Source organism: Macrobrachium nipponense, chromosome 1, assembly GCF_015104395.2.
Source record: "Macrobrachium nipponense isolate FS-2020 chromosome 1, ASM1510439v2, whole genome shotgun sequence".
Classification (NCBI taxonomy): Eukaryota; Metazoa; Arthropoda; class Malacostraca; order Decapoda; family Palaemonidae; genus Macrobrachium; species Macrobrachium nipponense.
The window spans coordinates 182,515,875-182,535,874 of NC_087200.1; the positions used below are offsets into that span (position 1 = coordinate 182,515,875).

The 20,000-nt window shown below is 39.5% G+C and overlaps 1 protein-coding gene across 6 annotated transcripts in view; it reads left to right on the forward strand.

Annotated features, from left to right (window-relative positions):
- Window positions 1–20,000, forward strand: part of LOC135219895 (histone acetyltransferase KAT6A-like) — a 326,469-nt gene that overhangs the window by 216,576 nt on the left and 89,893 nt on the right. The gene's annotated exons all lie outside the window — the stretch shown is intronic.

Genomic DNA, 20,000 nt, shown 5'->3' on the forward strand with positions numbered 1-20,000 from the left:
CGGGGGACTTGAATGCGACACAGAGGGTGCCCTCCGGACACACGCGGAAAGCCACGACGGCCGTAGGCAGTATAGGTTTGACCCAGCCGCCCCCGTGCCAAGATCGGGTCATGGAAGGGGTAACACCAAATAGGTCTTCGGTTTGCCACCTTTGATCGAGCAGCTGAAATCAGAGGCTCAATGAATATTGTTCGTATCATTGTATACTAACTAGTCTGTGTGTTCGTGCACTCGACTTTGAATGATCTGTTTTCGTGAATAGGAACCGTACATTGTAATGATTGTAGCACTGTGTGTGTGTGTGAGAGAGAGAGAGAGAGAGAGAGAGAGAGAGAGAGAGATTGCAGCAGCAAAAGTCACTGAGGCAATTTTGTAAGTGGCAAAGCACGTATTGCGTAAATGAATACCGAGATGGTGAATGTTTTCAGGTTAGGCTAAAGTTGCTGCAATGGTTTTTTTTTTTTAATCGGAAATTACCGCGGCTAATTTAGATAGAATGATAGACAGATAGATCAAATAGAGGGCATTTAAAACTGATGACCGGCGTGAAATGAAAGTGAGGCTTTTTCCGCAGCAGGCAGCGACAGAGAGAGAGAGAGAGAGAGAGAGAGAGAGAGAGAGAGAGAGAGAGATCACGGGCTATGAACCTGCAACTGTCCCGTGCATAACATGGGCGCACTATGCACAGACGTGAATAGACGGATATGCACCACGGGGGCGTTCCCCCTCCCTCACTTCTCCCCCTACCTCCCCCTCTCTTTCTACTCCCCCCCACACACCACCCCTCCCCCACTGCCCAGTCACTCACTAGAGATAATCAAAATGACTCCCGACTCTTCATACCGTAATGGGCACCCGAACATCAATTCACAGCCACTGTAGATGTACCTACAGCAGACGAAATGTATCATGGAAGAGAAAATGTTCACACACATAAAAAAAAGAACTAATGTATTTGATGGCTGCTGCTGCTGATGCTGCTGTGTTGCTGTTGCTTTCGCTGTTCCTGCTGCTGTTGTTGCGTCGTGAAATATTCAGGGGAATTGGGCGCTATAGTGTGTGATACATTACATTAAAAAGCAATGACGAGCGTTTCCTGGTCTGCCGATGGGGAATTTCATTTCGATAAAAATCAGTAATTTGTTTACTCCAACTTTTCCGGGTTTTTTTATTATTATTTTATTGTGGTAGGCGGCCGGTATTTTGCGTTTAATTTTTATTAATATTATTTTTGTTAAATTCCGTCTTGATGTAAAAAAAAAAAAAAGAAAAAAAAAAAAATGTCGCTTCGTGGTTTTTTGCTCGTGGCGTCGAAATTGTGATTTTTTTTTTACGAATTCAGCGTGACGTCGTTGCGACGAAAGTATCCCCCCCCTCTCCCTTCCCACCGCCAATACACCCCCCCCCCCCCCCCCCACCCCCCCCCCCCCCCCGCCCCGACTCCCCCGGCTCCTATCTGGATAACCGTGTCCGTCGCTGCAAAGCGACTCTCCTCTTTAACGTAAGCGGATGTTTAGGGAAGATCGTTTTCACTCTCGAACACACGCGATGAAAAGAGTTCTGATTCCCCCCCCCCCCCCCCCCCCCCCCCCCCCCCCCCCCCCCCCCACCCCCAGCCCCAACTATCCGTTACCTCCGTGGAGGCCTTGGAATTCACATTCATTTTAGGTATGAACTTCATCAAACTTCCGTATTTTACTCTTATATTATATTGATCAAATTCGAACATCTCCCGGTGCCGAATAATCGTCATATTACAGTGTCTGCTTCATGAGGGATTTCTTGCAGCTAATATAAGAATTATTTTATGTGTATGTGACAGGGAGTTGATGACATTAAATTGGCTTATACCAGCCTCTTTTTATCCAGTGAGCAGCTGCTATTATATATTTGCCTTTGTAAAATCATCCTGTGTATACAAAATCAAATATACGCTATTATTAATGCTCGTCAGTGAGACAAACACACGAGCGATAAGTCAAAGCGCCTTAAAGAAAAAAAAAAAAATCATCGCTCGTAGACAACTCATCAAAGACAGGATCGAAGCCTCTGTTTACAAAAATAATAATAATAATAATAATAATAATAATAATAATAATTTCCTGCTACTTCAAACGCAGCAGAAGACGGCCAAAAGCAGAACGATGGTCTCTCAGCAGACTTGCAGCCGTCCCTGCCTGACCTCCTGGTTCTAGTGTCAGCAGCGGCAACCAAGTTCAACCACCCAATTAATCTCTGGCTGGGCCTCTCTCGCTCTTCGGCCCCTGCTACAGGAGATTATCTTGACGCGGCCTGTGATACTTTGGTCTGAGGGCGTTCACCCCGATCGGGGCACCGGCGTGCACTTTTTAACCGAGCAAAAATGAACTTTCTAAACGACCTTGGATAGAAGATTTATATTTATTGAACTTTCTGAATATCATAGGATTGAAGATATATATTTTTCTTCAACTTTCTGAATATCCTATGATTACAGATTCATATCGGTCCAACTTTCTAAATATCATAGGGTTGACGATATAAATTTATTTAACTTTCTGAGTATCCTAGGGTTGAAGATATATAATGATTTAACTTTCTGAATATCATAGGGTTGAAGATATATAGTGATTTAACTTTCTGAATATCTTAGGGTTGAATATATATAGTGATTTAACTTTCTGAATACCTTAGGGTTGAATATATATATATATATATATATAGATATATATATATATATATATATATATATATAATCTAATATATATATGTGTGTGTGTGTGTGTGTGTGTGTGTGTGTGTGTGTGTGTGTGTGTGTGTGTGTATAAATATAGTGATTTAACTTTCTGAATATCCTAGGGTTGAAGATATGAATTTATTTAACTTTCTGAATGACATAGGGTTGGAGATACATTTTTATTTATGGGCTAATGACGTCATTGATGTGAATTGGTTGATGTAAATTGGTTGTCACAGATATATTTAAAAAGAGAGCAATAATTACAAACGTTCTTATCAGCTTCAAAGATACCTTCTTTAGTGCTGAGCTAAAATTGAATTGCCATTAGAGATACCAAGGTCCGTTTGCAGAAGGTGATATGAGCTTTCGTGAGAAAGGAGCCTTATCGTATTGGTTTTCTGTCCGCCCTTCGATCTTAAAAACTTCTGAGGCAAAACGGCTGCAAATTGGTATGTTGATCATTCACCCTCCAATCAACAAACACACCAAATGGCAGCCCTCTAGCCTTAGTAGATTTTATTTTATTTTACGTTAAAATTATCAGTAATCGTGCGTCTGGCAACGCTATAGGATGGCCACCATCGCGCCGTGGCTGAAAGGTTAATGAGCCGTGGCTCATAAAGCATTAGATGCTGCACAGAAAACTCGGTTGCGCCGTAGAAACTTCTGCCCATTTTTAACTTGTTTCCTCGATATTCAGCAGAGCTTATGACAACTACAGAATTACCCTCGTCTTATTTCATCACTTGTATGACACTGTAACGTGAGTTTATTTTGTATAATAGGCAAATTCTGAGTTCGACTCCAGTACCTCTTAAAAAGGCAGGAAGGTCTTGGTGTTTTTTTAATTATATTTTTTATTTATTTATTTATTTTTTTGTGAGGACATGGATGTGACTGTCAAAAGCTATACAGAAATTCTTCCCCAGACCTAATCAGAAATCCAGTCTCAATCGTAATGCAACCATCATCTCATCTTCGGTTGAAATCTTATCCGAAAAATTTTTCGCATACTCATTATTATTTTTTATTTTTATCTCGGTCATCCTATTCGACTGGGTGGTACTTAGTGTGTGGGGTTCCGGGTTGCATCCTGCTTCCTTAGGAGTCCGTCACTTTTCTCACTGTTTGCGCCGTTTCTAACAGCACACTCTTCTGCATGAGTCCTGGAGCCACTTCGGCATCTAGTTTTTCCAGGTTCCTTTTCAGGGATCTTGTGATCGTGCCTAGTGTCCCTATGATAAAGGGTACAATTTCCACTGGCATATTCCATATCCTTCTTATTTCTATATTCAGGTCTTGACACATCAATTTTTCATCTCTCTTTCTCCTTTACTCTGGTGCCCCATGGTATTGCGACATCGAGGAGTGATACTTTCGTCTTGATTTTGTCAAGCAGTATTATTATTATTATTATTATTATTATTATTATTATTATTTAGAAGATGAACCCTTTTCATATGGAACAAGCCATAAGGGCCATTGATTTGAAATTCAAACTTCCAAAGAATATGGTGTTCATTTGAAAAGAGTAACAGAGGGTAACAGAATGTACATAAAGAAGACATCTGTTATTAGGAGAGAAGCAAAAAAAATTAATTAATTAATCGATATAAAATGTAATTATAAAAACAGAAAAAGACACGTTAGAGATAAATGTTTCGCACTTGTTGCCGAGGTAATTTATCAAATCCCAGACCCTATTCTCTTAATAGGGGGGTCGAGGGCATCATTCTCTAGTCTTAGCGACTCTAACCAGGATACAAATGGTTCACTTTGTTCCGGCATCAACTCCACAGCTTTCCAGTAAATTATTGGCGAAACATACTAAAAATCTATCGTTTTTAATGTAAATCTATATGTATTCGTGTTTGCTAATCAATTGAATCTATTTTCCCTACAGCAGAAAGCAATGTTTTGCTCATGAATGCTCCAGTATGCGTTACAGGCTTCACGTCGCGCGAATATTTCAAAGACAGCGTTTAATTCAAGCGCTTTACCTGGTAGAAATCATTGTTTTAAATCCTCACTGCTCTTTTTCCAAACGTCCAGAAAGAGAGAGAGAGAGAGAGAGAGAGAGAGAGAGAGAGAGAGAGAGAGAGAGAGAGTTTTTGTTGAGTGGTAGCACGCTTAAGTCTTGAAGCACGCACCGAAAAGATTGCTGACGTAATAAAGGAGATGTCCTTTGAAGGCTCTCTCCCTTTCTCTCTCTAGAGTGACTTTTGAATTGTAAGTTAGTTTTCCCACGGTGCAAGCAACTCTTTTGGGAAAGTGTGGTTGGTACTAACTAGGGGAATGCTAGAGACTGACTGCCGTGTCATGCATCTCTTATTCGAATCACTTAACACGGCGCGGAACTGTGAGTTGGCTTATTGGTGATTTAGAGCAGGATTATTAATGAGACGAACGGCATTGGGAGCCGTTTCAAAGGCAGGTCCCTTCTATTGTACTACTACTACTACTGCTACTACTGCATCGTGATATGGACAGTTATACAATAGGCCCAGCTTAATAGTGATGGTTACTTCCTAGTCCAGTACATATATTTTTTTTTAATAGTACGTTACACCCGATTACAAGAAAGGCCTTTCGTCTTAGTCTATTTGCTTTGTAGTATTGTCAATAGCGTTATAAATTGCTTGAGTGAAAGCCCGCCAACGGAGCCTATTATTTTATGCACTCCATGTCATTTTACTCGTAACACACGTATAATTAGTAATGTTATGTTTTATTCAAATGGATGCATTTGCGGTTGGGTCGTAGCCATTAGATTTGTAGTCACTTCACTCGGGAGAATTCGTCTTTATATACTTATTTTTTGTATAACCTGTGCGTCGTTAATCAATTATTGTCATGCCACAGATTTGGTGATACATCTTTTGCTTACTTGTTTTCTTAAGTTAAAGTTCATTCAGGGAAGCTTAAAGAAAAATAAACACACACACACACACACACACACACACACACACACACACATATATATTTATATATATATATATATATATACATAATGTAAATATGAATGAGACCCTTAAGTTACACAAAATGCCGCTTAGATATAAAAGCATCATTATTTTTGAGATGAAAGGAAACTCTTTGTATTCTTTCAGTGTCTCAATAATGATTGTAATGATAAAAGCTTGAGTAACATCACTGAAGTCCTGATTTCTCCTTTGTGCGCTGGTTCGAATCCACGAAAGGACGATATTATTAACAAGTAAAGAATTCTTTTTTGGTTAACATTTATGAAATTATATTCATTCTGAGGTAGAGCGAATTGGATATTAAGGGACATTTCTAGCTTATTGCATGTATAGTATGCATATATGTGTTTATGTATATGTGTGCAATGTATTGTTTTCGATTTCATGTGAACGCGCGTATCAGATCAGGCTCAATTACTTTGCCGAGCAACGCAGAGAGAAGAAGTATATACGAAACCATCTTTTGAACGCCGTTGTTTCCTGTAGTAGTAACTAAAATCGCCCAGACAGCTCCTCTCTCTCTCTCTCTCTCTCTCTCTCTCTCTCTCTCTCTCTCTCTCATAACAAACACCGACAAAGAGCCTTTGACGGAAATTAATTGGGCTTTGTAAATTGGTCGCACGCAAGAGCTTTTTAACGACCTGTCCCGAGATTCCCCGCTTCAGAGGCTAATTAGGACAGGCAAACATTTCTCTGGTCGGTGTCGGTATCGTGATTGTTGTTGCGAATTAGTCTAAGAAGGAAATCGCCGAGTCATATCTCTAGACTCATAGGACTAACCTGCAGGAATTTCCTCCTTAAAGTTGAGAATAGGAAACTACGTCAAGTTAAAGAAGGTGGACAGCTCAAGAAGTAGCCTCCCGTATGGTGGTAGTGCCGTCATTGCACCAAATGCGGTGCACTGTAGGCATTACTTAAGGTTCTTTGCAGCGCCCCTTCGGTCCCTACTGCAACCGCTTTCATTCCTTTTACTCTACCTCCGTTAAGTGAGAGAATGTTCCTGGGGTCCGAAGGGAAGTTACGAATAACCTACCTTACCGTCTACAGTGCGCCATGCAGAGCAAGCTGTAAGTGGCACCACTTGCCCAGAGAAGATCTCTGAACAAAGGAATGCTTCAAGATCTTCTTTGTTGGGAAAAATACTGCATCATTATGTCTCTCTGACAAAAAGGAGGCTTGACGGACGAACAATGGCGACAGTATTGACGATGGTGTTGCAGCTGAAATGGTAATATTTGTCATGTTTATTTGTTTATTAGTTTGTTACTTTACTTTTTTTTTATTTTCTAATAACTGATCTCTTCTTTCTGTATTTCCCATTGCCTTCTGTTACTTCTTTCCAGTGAACACCTTATTCTTTGGCAGCCTGAATTTCAAGTCTGTGTCCCTGTGGCCTTGTTACATATGACTAAGGTTCATCTTAATAATAATAATAATAATAATAATAATAATAATAATAATAATAATAATAATCTCCCCGTTGGTCTTGGATGTTCTGAAACGAATTTAGTATAGAAATAAATCAAATTGCTTGCAGGATACCATTCTTTCTTTCTTCTGGAACCTAATTCTTCCTCTTCTTCTTCTTCTTCTTCTTCTTCTTCTTCTTATTATTATTATTATTATTATTATTATTATTATTATTATTATTATTGCAAGCCAAACTGTAACCATATTTGACAAGGTTGAATGCTACAAACACAATACGGAGAAACGAAATTGAAAATAAAAGCATAAACTATGAAACAAAAAATTAAATCGATAAATAGCAAAATACAATAAGATGAATAAACCAATTCAGAACTTCTGAAGTTCCAAGTGATTCGACTACTTGGTGAGGGGGAGGTTCATCCTGCAAGAAAAAACACTTTTTTTGATAAAAGCTAAAACTGTTAGAATTCACCGCTGGATGGAAATAGCCTGAGATCTGGACCGCGATAATTGACGTACCATCATCTAATATTTAGCAAAACTCTCAATAATACTGAATTATCCCTTCTAAACTCCTGAATGATGGACGGTCGTAAATTCAAGGTCGAAAGAGGTATAAGAAATTAAAATCGTAAGCTTCGTAAGTGAAAAAAAGGCCAGTTGATGGCGTCATTTGATGTAAAATAGATCACTGGGAGGACAGTACCCTCGAATAGAATCTGTGACGACTGTGGGTCAGAGAGAGAGAGAGAGAGAGAGAGAGAGAGAGAGAGAGAGGTGGGAAGACGAGGTGCCCGTTAGATGGCGTGAATTGAACGCATATCGTGAGCAGTAACGCTAGATGAAGCCATAGTATACGTAGGGAAAGAACTTAATCTCTCAGTATAAGGGAGCGGTGAATGATGTACAGTTCCCGCATCAAAGAATGCGTGAAACGACATTATGCGAGAGACAGGAAGTTGTTCAAACGGAAGCATGATTATTGATTAAGGACCCCGTACACTGAACGATTGTATGAACGACTGTCGTTATCGACACATACACACATTATTCAGACAGTTTGAACGATCTCCGCACCGATTTCAGTCTGAACAAAGATTCTGTCTCGGGAAGCCATGGCATCATCTCTAGAAGAGACGCGCGCGATAGCGTTATATCGGCAGACAAACATACATTGAACGACCTGTGCTTGACAGACTTACGTCGCAAGCCAGCAACCTGGTCGTGACAGATTCCCGCTGAGATCGTTCAGACACGAAACTCCGCCCACTTTTGCATTCAGACAAGCCCATACACAATGTTTCTGCGAACGATACAGACAATCGTTCAGATAATCGTTCATACAATCGTTCAGTGTATGGGCCCCTTTAGTCTTACTTCCTTTCATTCCAAATTGTCAAGAAGTGACATAGCTTTCGAAATATCGAAGTAGTCTTCAAGACGGCGACCGACCGAGGCTGCGCAAATTGAAGTACCGGGAACGAAAGGAAACCTGACTTCAAAATAAAAGCATTTGTAAGCCAAATCAGACGTGAATTTTAAACGAAACCCAGAACATATTCACAAACAACACTGACTGAAATTGAGCATGTCAGAAAATGATTAAGATTAGGGAAAGAGAAATAGTTTGGGGTCTATATTACCTTGACTACATTCCAGACTTGAGACATACTAGACTGTCTCGCACCAGAGCTGACAGAAGACAGAGGAATCTGTAAATGAGACTGAACCGGAAAGGACGTGTACGAAAGAATCACCAACCAAAGCATGGTGAAAGTGGGGGTTTATAGAAGGAGGTCATCGGAGTGCAGGAAGAAATAAAGAAAGGAAGAGATCCACGAGGGAGATCTTCGGGAATGGGAAATGAACCCGATCGTGATTCGTGAGTAACAATGAGGTCATGGAGTGAACATGTTGGCTGGGGTGAGTTTTCTCTCAGGGAGAGGAAAGAAGAATAAATCAAGTCAATTAAATATATTTGTATATATACATATATATATATATATATATATATATATATATATATACACACACACACACACAAATAAAGGTTTTTGCCATGTGGCAAAAACCTTTATTTATACATAGCATCACGTTTTATATATTTCGTGATCAAGTTATTCATATATATATACACGTGTGTGTATGTTTGTATGCATATGTCTGTATGAGAAAGACAGAGATAGTGTATTAGTATTTCTTGTCCTTAAAGCACACCCGGCTCACAACTTAAAAATCCCAAGTTCGATCCCGAGTCGGGACTTTCAACTGCTTGACAAGCTGTTGTTGGTCGACTGTTGTGCGTAGCAGCTGCCTGTAGGAAGAGAAAAAAAATCTATAACAAAACTTTTTGATAATTTTTCAGATTCCGTCACAATATACACCATCACGTTATTAACCAAAAAAAAAGACGGAGGAGGGGGGTGGGTGTTGGATGGGCAACCCTCACCCCCCACGGGGTGAAACTGCTCATCTAATATTCTCACCCCCAGATCGACCTTTCCGGAGTTCTTCCTTCCGGAACTGCATTCTTGAAAGTTTTACATTCTCTCTCTCTCTCTCTCTCGTCCAAGTATTGTCTAAATTAATCCTAAGTTGGCTTCATATCACTCGTTTGTTTAATAGGGATTCTCTCTCTCTCTCTCTCTCTCTCTCTCTCTCTCTCTCTCTCTCTCTCTCTCTCTCTCTCTCTCTCTCTCTCGTCCAGGTATTGTCTAAATTAATCCTAAGTTAGCCTCCCAGTGGATGTCGAGCAATTGGAACTCTAGAAGTTTAAGCGAAGATGCAATGTATTATTCTTCTTGTATTTTAGAATACATTTTAATATAATCATTAATACATTAATTTATTTTCCTTTTTTGATAAGTGGTATCTGTGCATTGTCATTGTCCTCTGCCACTCTTACTTCTTCCTAATAAACACCATAGTCTTTGGAAGCTTGAATTTCAAGTCAGTGGCCCCTTTGGTGGGCTTGTTCCATATGAATAGGTTTCATATTCTTGATAATTATTATTAATGATAATTCTGTTTGGGAAAAATTCACTATCGCGAGAGTATATATATAAAATTCTAAGACGTCCACAATAATAAAAATGTTGCGAGTTCGTGTATAATTCAAAAAAACCCTTTACAAACCTTTCGAACCTTTCCCTGGGTTCATCTTCAGTCAAAAAAAAAAAGAAATAAATAAATAAAATAAAAAAGGGAAGGGTTCGGAAGCTTTATAAAGGATTTTTAAATTAGACACGAACCCGCAACAATTTTATTATTGTGGACCTCTTAGAACAAAATAATAATAATAATAATAATAATAATAATAATAATAATAATAATAATAATAATAATAATAATAATAATAATAACTCGTTTGTTTATATAGGATTCTCTCTCTCTCTCTCTCTCTCTCTCTCTCTCTCTCTCTCTCTCTCTCAACTATTATCGTGGACCTCTTAGAACAAAATAATATTGTGGATCTTATAATAATAATAATAACTCGTTTATAATAATAATGGAATCTCGTCGTCTCTCTCTCTCTCTCTCTCTCTCTCTCTCTCTCTCTCTCTCTCTCTCTCCATTTCTCCGGGCAACATTTATTATTGTGAAGACCTCTTACAACAAAGTAATAGTAATAATACATAATAATAACATAATAAATACTGGTACAGGAAATTGCGGTCTCTTTTCATGTACCTACAATAATAATAATAATAATAATAATAATAATAATAATAATAATAATAATAATAATAATAATAACTCGTTTGTTTGATATGGATTCTCTCTCTCTCTCTCTCTCTCTCTCTCTCTCTCTCTCTCTCTCTCTCTCTCTCTCTCCGGGAGTGAAAATCAAACACAGACACTCTTGGTTTAGAGATGCGATCCTGTCTGGGTCACGTGAAGTGAAAGCTTCCCTTTACATGGAAGTTCAGGAATGTGCCGAAAAGAGAAGTTTTTTTTTTTCTTAAAGTTGTTTTATAAGTATTTTAAGTATTATTTACTTATAAGTACTTTTCACCTCATAAGTATTTTACTTAGAGGCGCGCTTACAGAAACAATGAGTGGAATTTCATTGATAAAATTAAGGAGGGCACTTTATATCTTTATATACATACGTACATACATACACACGTAAACCTTTAGTAGCAATCAACAGCTAGGTCGCACTGGGTGACGAGCGTTGCGAAACGCCCACGAAAAACAAAGTAACGTCGCTCACCGGAAGATGATGAAAAAGTAGAATGAAGACATATCAAAAACCTTGATCCTTTCCGGAGGGTGAGATCACCCCTCCACCTCCTGCACCGACCTGCATCCGGAAAATGAGGAAAAATAAAAATAAATACTAATGATAATAAAAAAAAAAGGAGAGAAAAACCTTTGATATCGAAAACTCCGATCTCCATTGAGAGAGTGCGCTGAAGTTCAAAGTTACCCCACGAAGAATAGACGCCATCTTTTTAATCACCTAAGCTGAACTTTCTATGAGAATGTCGGTAGTCGTTCCATGACGTCGCGCGCATGCGCGCGGAATCATATGGCATTTCTCCCGTCTTACAGTTCACTTTTGCGTCTTACGTTAATGTCAATCTTCCGCAACCCAGCTCATCCTCTGGGGAAAGAGAAGGAGAAAGGAATAGAGAGAGAATTGGTTTTGGTTAATTCAGCTTTGATGGACGGTAAGAAAGCGAAGGACGGACAGGTAACAAGCCGTACGGCACACACACACACACACTCAACACACACCTGGTCGGTGTGGCAACAAGGCTCGTTGTTTTTGCTGACGGACGGACACTCAGAAACTCCACAGGTTGGGAAGTTAAGTATATGCATCCGGTAATTTTTGCCTCTCCCCCCTCCCCCACCCTCACCCTCACCTCTCTCTCTCTCTCTCTTTCTCTCCTCTTGTAATACCCCACGCTCTCTCTTTTATCAAATCCCCATCATTCTCTCTCCCTCTCTCTCTATCTATCTATCTATCTATCTATATATATAATGTACATATTTCTTTGCAATCTCTTTCTCTCTCTTACTAGCACATCCTACAACCCCCTCCTTCTCTCTTCCTGAAACCCCTCTCCCACTCCCCCTCCATCTCTCTCTCTCTCTCTCTCCCTCTCTCCCTCTCTCCTCTCTCTCTCTCTCTCTTCGCCTTTTTTTTCAGTCCGTTCAAAAGTGACAATTCCCTTTTCACGCATCGCGTTTTTATATGACTTCTCGACTCGGCGCTCCACCTTCGGGGCTAAAGTACACGCTACGACAATTTATGTGTCAAATGTAACAAAGGGCTTTCACGAGAGTAGCACATGCAGTCACCTTCTCACGCCCGCACTCCTCCGTCCCGTCGTCTCGCGGGCTGAGCTACGGGCGGACGTACTATGTACGAATGCACGCACATGCCTTTGGGTACGCATTTTGTGTGTGTGTGTATATATATATATATATATATATATATATATATATATATATATCTATATATATAATTATGCTTATCTGTATATATAAACGTACAAAAACCACAGGAAGACACCCGAAGAACAACTCAATAATGAATAATCGAACAAGAAACAATAAATAAAAATAAAACAATAAGTAGTAAGAAGGGTGGAAAGTCTCTGCTCCTCCATACCTCTTCTAGCGGAGCGGATGGGCACGATCTCTTTTTCTCTTAAGCTAGCCCATGGGAGTCCCCTTACTCCTGGGATGGATACCCCTCCCCCATATACCACTATCCACATCGGGCCCCTCCCCCTCCTCCTTCCTTGGGTTGGTTTCTCTCTCTCTTTCTCCCTAGCGCAGTCTTTCTCGCTCCAAGGCCAACGGGAAGCGGTTTAGCGGTGAGGCAGAACTTGGGAGGAAAAAGTCTTACTACACATTGTTTCAGGGAGGCTCCATTCATTCAGAGCGAGAGACAGACAGACAGACAGGCAGATGGAAAGACAGATAGACAAAAGAACATAGTGTAGTTCCTCCACCACACGCTTTCCTGAGGAATTGTTACAGTTTACTCGGCAAGATGATAAGCATCCTTTGGCCAGAATGTGCTGTCTCCTTTCAACATTTTTTTTCCTTTTTTTTTCAAGATTTATGACTGCTCTATATGTACCCTCGGCTGTGTTGTGTTCAGGAGGGACGCGTGGTTCATCTGCGCCTCAAACACTGAAAACTTAAATTTAACTACAGTGACATATTTGTCAAGTGGCTACTGATGTATTTATATCACGTTTAATGGGATGAGTTAGAGGGAATATTAGGCATTTATAAACTTTTAAATCATACGATATTTTTATATCATATGTAACCTTCAATGTTGCTTACTTCCAAAGGAAATACAAGGCAAAATAATAATTTTCACAATCTATCATCGTCATTATTATCTAGTTTTTCATATGGATGATCATTGCACGTTGGTCATTGTAATGCTGATTCTGCAGATCTTCGTATCTTTCAAATTTAGCGTATTTAGAGAAAGCAAATTTACACTGCCCTTGAATAAGGATGTACGCAATTTAATAGCTGAGCTGAAATTCGTACTTGTTGAAGAGCCAAAATCAGTAACGTTATTAAATCATTATTGTTTTTATAGAAGATGAACCCTGTTCGTGTGGAACAAGCCACCAAAGGGGCCATTGACTGGAAATTCAAACTTCCAAAGAATTGGATGTTCATTAGAAAAAGTAACAGAAGGTCATAGAAAATACAGAAAGAAGAGTAGATGAAAGTGTAGGTCAATTATTATTGAAATAAAGTACAAGAAAAAATTGTATTAGGTTAGTAATGCATTGCATCTTCGCTTGACCTTCATAAGTTCCAATTCCCCGACATCCTCAGGGAGGCTGTTCCAGAGTCCTACAACGGCGTTAGGAATCAAGGACCTCTGGGCAGGAAAAGAGGATCAGGGATCAGTCGTGAATGTGAAAGATTTACGTGACAAAAATCCCGTTTCATTAAAAAAGTTCAAGTTACGTACCTGAATGGTTTTGGCATATCTAAGTTAACACCCTGTTTGTTGTCACCGTAGGAGGGTAGTGCATTCAGTGCACCTCACGCAGTGCACTGAAGGCAGTACTTAAGGTTCTCGGCAGCGTCCCTTCGGTCCCTAGCTGCAACCTTTTTCACTCATTTTTACTGTACCCCCCTTCATATTCGCTTCCTTCTCACTTTTCACCCTCCAAAAAATTGTTTCAACATTATTTTTAGGACAAGCGAACAGCGGTGAAGGCAGTATATGTGACATTCTCGTAAACATAACCGCTAGCTGATATTATACAGTATCCATAATTATATATTCACTACCTGATCTCTGGCATCCAGTTATCATCCTTTTTCTCATCCATCCTTTTTCTCATCCAGGTTTCCCTTGATCTCCCTCGCCCTCTCTGCAACTGCGCATTTTTCCACGAAACGACTGACCTTTCTCAAGTTGTCCCATCTGTGTCTTCCTGTCTAGCGCAGTCGGGGAAAGTGGTGACATTTGCCAACATCTAGAGAATACGTGTTGTCAAGGCCTTGATATTTACAGTCTCCCGTATTATTAATTCGATATCTAACCCGATTTTATTTATTTTTATACCCCTAGTATCCTGCTCCAATTCTCTCTCTCTCTCTCTCTCTCTCTCTCTCTCTCTCTCTCTCTCTCTCTCTCTCACTTGTTTCCCAATCCTGTATTCTGTCTTTGGATAATTGACATATTCCAGTATTTCCTAAGGCCTGAGGGATGGATGCTGTTGTATCTACGTCATCATCATATGAGAACCGTAGTTCGCTAAAGATGAAAGTCACCTTATAATCATATCGGTATCTGAATTATTCATCGATTTGATTGACGACTAAGGAATTGCTTGCGTTGTTTGATTGTGAAGATATTTCCGGTGACAAACAATGACAATCTGAATTGTAATTTTAAATTTCAGAGAAACGGTTACGCAAACAATACGTACGTTTTAAATCCAAGTTTTTGTCTCATAACTTAATGTGTAAGAAAATTTATATTTATTTTTCTTCTACTCTGATTTGAATATTTGCCGTAGGTTTGTACGTTTTTAAAGGATTACTTTTCCTTTAGGCCTACATTTCCCAAGCATATGTTTTTCAATGGATACCATTATCATTTTTATCTATTTGGTAATTTTTTTTCTTTTTTTTTTTTTGTTAAGTGAGATCTAATCTTTTTGTATTTCCGTTTACCTCCTCTTAGCCCTTCCTGATGGACACCATATTCTTTGGAAACTTAAATTTCAGTGGCCCTTGTCACTTTATTCCATATGAATAGGGATTTTCTTCTGAATAATAATAATAATAATAATAATAGTAATAATAATAATAACAAGGAAGAAGAAACAGGGAGAATAAAACAAAGATTCATAGAGATCACGACAGACACAGTCAGACACCAACTAAAGAAAATGCCAAACTGGAAAGCCCGAGGTCCCGATGAAGTCCATGGATACTGGCTCAAAAACTTCAAGGCCCTACACCCACGAATAGCAGAACAACTCCAGCATTGTATCTCAAATCACCACGCACCCAAATGGATGACCACAGGAAGAACATCCTTACTGCAAAAAGACAAGAGTAAGGGAAATATAGCCAGTAACTACAGGCCTATCACCTGCCTACCAATAATGTGGAAGTTACTAACAGGTATCATCAGTGAAAGGCTATACAATTACCTAGAGGAGACAAACACCATCCCCCACCAACAGAAAGGCTTCAGAAGGAAGTGTAGGGGCACAAATGACCAGCTCCTGATAGACAAAATGGTAATGAAGAACAGTAGAAGGAAAACCAACCTAAGCATGGCATGGATTGACTATAAGAAAGCATTCGACATGATACCACACACATGGCTAATAGAATGCCTGAAAATATATGGGGCAGAGGAAAACACCATCAACTTCCTCAAAAATACAATGCGCAACTGGAATACAATACTTACAAGCTCTGGAATAAGACTAGCAGAGGTTAATATCAGGAGAGGGATCTTCCAGGGCGACTCACTGTCCCCACTACTCTTCGTAGTAGCCATGATTCCCATGACAAAAGTACTACAGAAGATGGATGCCGGGTACCAACTCAAGAAAAGAGGCAACAGAATCAACCATCTGATGTTCATGAACGACATCAAGCTATATGGTAAGAGCATCAAGGAAATAGATACCCTAATCCAGACTGTAAGGATTGTATCTGGGGACATCAGGATGGAGTTTGGAATAGAAAAATGCGCCTTAGTCAACATACAAAAAGGCAAAGTAACGAGAACAACTGAAGGGATAAAGCTACCAGATGGGAGCAACCTCAAACACATAGATGAGACTGGATACAAATACCTGGGAATAATGGAAGGAGGGGATATAAAACACCAAGAGATGAAGGACACGATCAGGAAAGAATATATTCAGAGACTCAAGGCGCTACTCAAGTCAAAACTCAACGCCGGAAATATGATAAAAGCCATAAACACATGGGCAGTGCCAGTAATCAGATACAGCTCAGGAATAGTGGAATGGACGAAGGCAGAACTCTGCAGCATAGATCAGAAAACCAAGAAAAATATGACAATACACAAAGCACTACACCCAAGAGCTAATACGGACAGACTATACATAACACGAAAGGAAGGAGGGAGAGGACTACTAAGTACAGAGGACTGCGTCAACATCAAGAACAGAGCACTGGGGCAATATCTGAAAACCAGTGAAGACGAGTGGCTAAAGAGTGCACGGGAAGAAGGACTAATAAAAGTAGACGAAGACCCAGAAATATACAGAGACAGGAGAATGACAGACAGAACAGAGGACTGGCACAACAAACCAATGCATGGACAATACATGAGACAGACTAAAGAACTAGCCAGCGATGACACATGGCAATGGCTACGGAGGGGAGAGCTAAAGAAGGAAACTGAAGGAATGATAACATTGGCACAAGATCAGGCCCTAAAAACCAAATATGTTCAAAGAACGATAGACGGAAATAACATCTCTCCCATATGTAGGAAGTGCATACGAAAAATGAAACCATAAACCACATAGCAAGTGAATGCCCGGCACTTGCACAGAACCAATACAAAAAGAGGCATGATTCAGTGGCACAAGCCCTCCACTGGAGCCTTTGCAAGAAACATCAGTTACCTTGCAGTAATAAGTGGTACGAGCACCAACCTGAGGGAGTGATAGAAAACGATCAGGCAAAGATCCTCTGGGACTATGATATCAGGTGATACGTGCAAATAGACCAGACGTGACGTTGTTTGACAAAGTCAATACGTGTAAATAGACCAGACATGACGTTGTTTGACAAAGTCAAGAAGAAAGTATCACTCATTGATGTCGCAATACCATGGGACACCAGAGTTGAAGAGAAAGAGAGGGAAATAATGGATAAGTATCAAGATCTGAAAATAGAAATAAGAAGGATATGGGATATGCCAGTGGAAATCGTACCCATAATCATAGGAGCACTAGGCATGATCCCAAGATCCCTGAAAAGGAATCTAGAAAAACTAGACGCTGAAGTAGCTCCAGAAGCAGAAGAGTGTGATCCTAGAAACGGCGCACATAGTAAGAAAAGTATGGACTCCTAAGGAGGCAGGATGCATCCCGGAACCCCACACTATAAATACCACCCAGTCGAATTGGAGGACTGTGATAGAGCAAAAAAGAAGACAAAAAATAATAATAGTAGTAATAATAATCATACTATAATGGGCGTAATGTCTGTCTGTCTGCCATTCAATCACGGCCAAACGGCTGGTCAGATGGGCATGAAACTTGGCAGGGTTATATTGGGGACCCCTAAGATGGTTTGTAATGGGGTTTCATACAACCTACCCCCCTCCTTTGTAGGGGGTGGGGGTGAGAAGGGATTCCATGAAACGGAGCTGTTTCTGGCCGTGAAATGAGGCTGGTTATTCCCGTAGACTTAGTTACTTTACGATTTTTCATACATAATTTCTGTACAAGTCGCGAATATTTCATCTCGGACACAATAGAAGATGAAAATTATCATCAATATCCGCAAGATTTTTTGAATAACTTAAATCCATCGGGACTGCCAGTGCACAAAATAATGTTGAAGAAGTACTGCCCGGTAATGTTGCTTCGGAATTTCGATCCTGCCAATGGACATAATAAAAAGGAAACAGACAAGTTCCTACTTTCTACTCTTTTTTGGAAGACACAGGATTATAAGAGCATTCATCAGTAGTCATAACGCACTGACACACAAGTTGCGTCTTTGCAGTAACTTAATGAAAAGAAAGATGCTTTATTAATCGTATCACCGTGCAAAGTAATTGACAAAGAAACGAACCAACCAAGATCCCTGCTGTTCCGTTAAATGAAAGTCACCGACAAGAGAGAGAGAGAGAGAGAGAGAGAGAGAGAGAGAGAGAGAGAGAGAGAGAGAGAGAGAGAGAGAGCCATTTAACGACATTAATGCACTACCATTTTATAATTTTATCTTGCTATCGAAAAATGAGAGAGAGAAAGAGAGAGGAGATAATTTGTGATTTGAGAGCTAAGTAATCCGATAATCCCATCACCGTCTTCGTTACTTGACTTACATTGAGAGAGAGAGAGAGAGAGAGAGAGAGAGAGAGAGAGAGAGAGAGAATCATTAAAAGAGGGTAAGCAATAATGAATACGAACTTCTTTACGTTCATTGATCATCCCTTCACTTACTTTAAGAGAGAGAGAGAGAGAGAGAGAGAGAGAGAGAGAGAGAGAGAGAGAGAGAGAGAGAGAATATCATTAAAGGAGGGGAAACAACAATGAATAAGTCTCTGCGTTCAGTGATCGTCCCTTGTATTACATTACGAGAGAGAGAGAGAGAGAGAGAGAGACTATTCGTGTAATCGCCCTTATTTTAATATTGCTGAACAAATAGTACATATAAATTTTTCACTTCTGCACCCGTATTTTATCACCCATCGTAGATGGGTAAGTTTGCTAGTAATAATAATAATAATAATAATAATAATAATAATAATAATAATAATAATAATAATTTTAATTATTATTATTATTATTATTATTATTATTATTATTTTTTATTATTATTATCTATTATTATTATTATTATTATTATTAGTCCTTTCAAATTTAAACCAAACCACCCCAGCTCTCCGTCTTAAAATGTCATCCCTTTCAGTGTTCTTTGAGTGGAGTTTTCACTAATAATTGTTACCTAATTACGAAAGCTTATCTCCTTGATGACGTCATTGATTACCCTCGTCTCAGTCGCGACGTATGAAATAAATAGACCAGTCCAACTTACGAGAGATCGTAAGTAGGCCATTGGGTGAATTTTCTTCTTCTCTTTTTCAGTAGGCTACCTCCCATCTCTCTCTATCTCTCTCTCTCTCTCTCTCTCTCTCTCTCTTTTCGTGTCCTGGCTTAGTGTGGTCATGTGGGTACGTGCCCCATCCATGAGAACAAACATCTGGGCATATGCCCCGCCCAAAGAAAGAAATAAAAAGAGATAAAACGACTGAAATTCTCAATATTGACCTCTTCTTGAATTTTGCAAGGAGATTCGTGCGCCCTTCTAGGCATCTGGGTCATATTGATTATCTCGCTATACATCGAGGACAAAGATATATATATATATATATATATTTTATTGTCTGGCTTGTCTGCGTAGCGAGTTCTGACTGGATGTTATTGATGTGTGTATAAATATATACATATAAATAATTTGTATTTTTATCTGGTTGGTGTCATGCTAGACTATTGTCTGTCGGGTGGTGTCATGTTAGACTATTGTATGTATACTGGTCAGATTCCTGTCCCTCTTGTCAGGTATTTATTTCTTTTGTTATTTATTTTTTATTTTCTCCTGTCGGTGTTTCATTCATAGCCTGTCTA